The sequence below is a fragment of the Nannospalax galili genome, unplaced genomic scaffold (assembly GCF_000622305.1).
Source record: "Nannospalax galili isolate Female #2095 unplaced genomic scaffold, S.galili_v1.0 scaffold951, whole genome shotgun sequence".
Lineage (NCBI taxonomy): Eukaryota > Metazoa > Chordata > Mammalia > Rodentia > Spalacidae > Nannospalax > Nannospalax galili.
Window position 1 is genome coordinate 545,379 of NW_008329324.1, and position 5,263 is coordinate 550,641.

The following is a 5,263-nucleotide window of genomic DNA, read 5'->3' on the forward strand; positions in this document are numbered from 1 at the left end:
ACCAGTGATGACCTGTGCCTATGATCCCAGCAGTCAGGAGGCTGAGATTGGAGTCAGAAGATCCAAATCCAAAGTTCAAAGCCTGACTACATAGTGAATTCCAGGCAGTTTGTTTACATGAAACCCTATCTCAACAAAAGAACAGGAGGAGGGGGGAGAGGACAGGAGGAAGGGGAGGAAGGATGGAAGGAAGGAAGGAAGGAAGGAAGGAAGGAAGGAAGGAAGTCACAAAGGCCAAGAGACTGTACAGTGATATATTTCAAGTCCTGAAAGAAAAGAAACCCCAAACCTAATTTGTCCAGCAAAGTATCCTTTATAACTGAAGGAGAAATAAAGACCTTCAAAGGCAAGCATAAACTAAGCAAATCCATAACCAGTAACATACAGAAGACACAAAGGAATCCCACACAGAAGATAAACACAGTCACAAAAGCACAAGAAAAGAAGGAATAACATGGAAGAGTAGAAAAGCAAAGTAGAATTAGGAAAGACTCAAGCACTAGAAAAACAACAGCATGATTGCAATTAGGACACACCTTTCGATGGCAACCCTAAATAGAGACCGCCTTAATTCTCTAATTGAAAGAGAGTGGCTAAATGGATTAAGGAACAAGATCCAGCTCTTCACTCACTGCTGACAGCCTGCCTGGCCACCATATGTGCTGTTACCAACACCCCGCAGAAATGAGACAATGACCCACCGTCCTTCACCAGATGAGACCAGTGTCCCAGGCACTGGCTCCTTGCCTCACTCTGGCTTGTGCCAAGGATGTAAAATTTGGTTTGGATGTCCGAGGCTTAATGCTTAAAGGCATAGACCTTTGAGTCGATGCTATAGTTATTGCAATGGGGCCAAAGGGAAGAAGCTGGTAATTATGGAAGAGTTGGGGCAGTGCCAAAGTAACAGAAGATGATGTGTCTGTTGCAAAGTCAATTGTTTAAAGGATAAATATAAAAATATTAAAGCTAAACTTGTTCAAGATGTTGCCAATAACACAAATGAAGAAGCTGGGGATGGCACTACCACTGCACTGTTCTGTCATATTCTATTGCCAAGGACACTTTGAGAAGATCAACAAAGGGGGTGATCCAGTGGAAGTAAGGAGAGGTGCAATGTTGCCTGCTGATACTGTAATGGCTGAACTTAAAAAGCAGTCTAAACCTGCAACAACTCCTGAAGAAATCACACAGGTTGCTACAATTTCTGAAAATGGAGACAAAGAAATTGGGACCATCATTTCTGATGCAATGAAAAACGTTAGAAGAAAGTGTGTCATTGCAGTGAGGGCAAGTGTGTAGGGTTTGTTTTGTTTTAGTGATGTCTTCCATGAGGTATCAAAACTGAAGCATTCCAAATTTAAAAAATGAGTATGTATTTCTGCTAGAAAAAAGATCAAGATTCAACTGTTTGCTGACTGTAAGAAACACATCGCATGGGTAAAGAAAACCAGGCTGAAAAAGAAAGAATGGAAAATAATAGTCTAAGAAAACTGGAGAAGCTATACTCTCAGCCAACAAAGCAGAAATCAAACCAAAATCAGTCAGCAGAGACAAAGAAAGTCAATACATATTTGGAAAGAGAACTATCAAGAAGATATTACAGTTATAAATATATGTCCACCAAAATTTAGAACATCTAGCTTCATAAATTAAATACTATTGGACATAAAGGGATAGACAAGCCCCAATACAATAGCAGAGGATGACTTCAGTACCCCACTCTCACCAATATATAGGTCATCCTGACAAAAAAAATCAAGAAATTTCAGAGTTAAATTGCACTATTGACCAAGTGGATTTAGAAAGCATTCAAGTTTCCATCTGACAACCCCAGCAATTCATGGAACTTCCTCCAAAACACATCATATTTTTTAGAAAGCAAATCAATGAATACAAAAAACGTCTTTTATCAAACCATAATGGAAATAAACTAGAAATCAACATCAAGAGAAACTGCAGAAACTGTACAAATAGAGGTTGACTAATATACACTTGAATGATTTATGGGTCACTAAAGAAATAGGGGGTGGATTAAAAATTCCTGTAATCAAATAAAAATAGAAACACAATATATCAGAATCTATGAGATATAGTAAAGGCAGCTTTAAGAGACAAGTCTATAGTAACTATGACTGCCTATATTAAAAAATCAGAAATCTTGGGGCTGGAGAGATGACTTAACAGTTAAGAGCACTTGCTGCTCTTGTAGAGGACCAAAGTCTGGTTCCTAGCATCCTCATCAGGTGGCTCACAACCACCTATAACTCCAGCCTAGAGGATCCAACACACTCTCTGGCTTCCTTGGATAACTGTACACACACGTACATATATACACTGGAATACACATACACATAAATAAAAACTTTTTAAAAAATCAGCGATTTCAGTGGTGGCAGTTTCTTTGATGCTACACAAATGGTAGGACAGAAGGTGGCAGGGATGTAGGGCCCAGAAGACTCTCTTCCTTGCTCAGGTATGCTGACCAGGAAAGGTTTGTTCCACTAAGCATCTATAATTGCCAAGGTAAGAAGAAAGGATCTGGCCAACTGTATTCTTGTTCATATACCTCCTACCTCAGAGGGCAAAAAAAGATTCTATACATAATCCAATCAAGTAATATGGCTGCATATAACTTCAAGGGAACAGAGGCAAAATGCCACCATACTAGATGCCCAGAGGATTGGATATACTGTATAAAACACTGCCTACTACAACAATCTTATATGTAAATATCACCTGTTACTGAGTAAACTAACAGCTAAAATTTACCTTAAATATTTGAGCTGTTTCCCATAAATTTTGGAATCTCCTGTTTTTCTAATTGTTTGGCTATAAGTTCATTGTGACTGTGTTTTGGGCTCATGTGCAATTTAAGAATACAATTGTTGTTCACATAAATAAATCACAGATCTCATGTTAATAACCTAACAGTGCATTTTAAGGTCTTAAAAAAACAATCCAAGGCTGGGTGTGGTGGTTTATGCCTTTAATCCTAGCACTGGGGAGGTGGAGGCAGGTATATCTCTGTGAGATCAAAGCCAACTCCTGGTCTACATAGTGAATTTCAGGCCAGCTGAGGCTACCAAGAGACCATGTATCAAAAGATTAAAAAAAAAAAAAAAAAAAAAAAGCACAGGGCTGAAGAGATGGCTCAGTGGTTAAGAGCACTGGCTGCTCTTGCAGAGGACCTGGGTTCAGTCCCAGCACCTACAAGGCAGCTAACAGCCATCACTCCAGTTCCAGGGGATCTGACGCTCTCTTGTGACCTCCAAAGCCACTGCACAACATGGGTACACTTACGTGCATGCAGGCAATACATTCATACACTAAATAAAAATAATAAAATATTTTTTAAAAAAACAAGAGAAATGTACAGTGACTTCAAGGTGGTCAAAGAAAGCTCTCCAGTGGGAAGACAAGCCCCGCCAGAAAAGTTCCAGCCAGATTCTGTGAATGAGGAAGTGAGAGAAAGAGATTGCTACATTAGTTCTTCACAACAGAGGCAGCAGGAACCCCAGGAAGTCATGGAGATAAAGACACAAAAGGCGCAGCAGCCTCCGCCACAGCCATCTCCCCTTGTGACCAGGAGAGGGTTACTGGACTGTTCACAGAAGAGGATGAACCATCTTCTCAAACTATTAGAAATTAAACAGTCTCAAAGAAAACTGTCAGAACACAAGAGACTTCGGAGATAAGTGAAGATGTATAATTAACCTACAGAGACCCCCTCTAAGAGGCCCAGGATCTGATTAAACATACAAAACAAATGGAAATACTAAAATGAATAAACTAGAAGCTGCTGATGTCCAACAGGTCAACTTCTCTAAAGGTGAAACTGAAGATGATCAAAACAGCTCTTAGAGTGATGTTGCTGCTGTAAAGCTTAGATCAAGATTCCCTTAAGTCTAGAGATATGAAAACAGCAGATACCAAAAAAGCTAACTGGATCCTTGACCACGAAAGAGAAAACAATGAGCTATCCGTCTCCTTAGGCAAAAGCAAAAAGTATTTTTCTCCAATATCAATGCCCCTCTAGTGAGAAATTCAAACCAGCAAGTAACTGTTGCCTCTGTTTGTTGCACAGAAGCCAAAATACTCTTTATTAAACGTAAATATAATCATGTGGCGAGAGCAATAGAGATAGGAAAATAGTAAGAATCAGCATAATTTAAATGTGAGCCCACCCATGAGCCTGGAGCTGTGGTCACCTCCTGTGAACCTAAAGCTGTGGTGCCCTCCCATGAACCTGGAGCTGTGGTTGTCTCCCATAAGCTGTGGTCCCCAATTGTGAGCCATGGTTCTCCATTCCTCTCGTGGTGAGGTTGATGGTTGAGCAGATTGGATGGGGGACTTCCTGATACTGGGTAGTAGTTTCTGTCTTCTCTGAGTGGCTGCATTCATCACAATCCCCTCCCCCAAGGTCCTGGGTTGTGTATGGCAGTTGCTTTGCTTCTGTGTTGGGCTTATGCTGGGAACAAGGGAGGTCCAAGATAACCATAATTAGCTTAGAAAAATGGGTATACAACTTCAAGATATTTCCCTTTAATCGAAAAGAGTTTTACTGCATCTAAACATTAAAAATACAAGAATTTCTTTTTTAAATACGAGAAATAGAATCTAGTATAAGTCAAGAAAATTTATGCATACTTCAAGCCCCTCTCCCCCAGGAACCAGCATTGATATATTATCTCCATTTAGCAAAATCTGATCTAATTTAGTAATCTTCCTTCCTTCTGGTGTAATTTCAAACTCTGTGACATCTTCAAGTACCATATTGACAAAGCCATTGAAGCTCAAAGTGTACCAACAATTTCTTTATCACTTCACCACAATGTGAATTCCTGATCCTATATACTTGTCTACAAGCTCTACTGGCCAGCGTTGCAAAGGGTTAGCAGTAGCAGTAGCTGCCATGGCAACGCTGGGAGTAAGAGTTAGACGTTTGAAAAGATCAACAAGAATGCCAAGCCTAAATATACTCACCAAAAGAGAGAGAAGACCCAAATTACTCAAATTAGAGATGAAAGGGGGATGATTACAACAGAGAACACGGAATACCAAAGGCTCATTAGGAATTATTTTGAAAACTTACACTGTAATAAATTGGAAGATCCAAAAGAAATGAACACATTTCTAAATACCTATGACCCACTAAAACTGAACCAAAGGGGCTTCAAAAAAAAAGCCTAAATAAGGGGGCTGGAGAGATGGCTCAGCAGTTAAGAGCACTGACTGCTCTTGCAGAGGGCCCGGGTTCGATTCC

The 5,263-nt window shown here is 40.0% G+C and overlaps 2 pseudogenes; one reads left to right on the forward strand and one right to left on the reverse strand.

Moving 5' to 3' along the window:
• The first annotated feature begins 684 nt into the window (after positions 1-684).
• LOC103736800 lies at positions 685-1,299 on the forward strand (annotated as a pseudogene).
• A 3,318-nt stretch (positions 1,300-4,617) lies between these two features.
• LOC103736810 lies at positions 4,618-4,914 on the reverse strand (annotated as a pseudogene).
• Between the last annotated feature and the right edge of the window lie 349 nt (positions 4,915-5,263).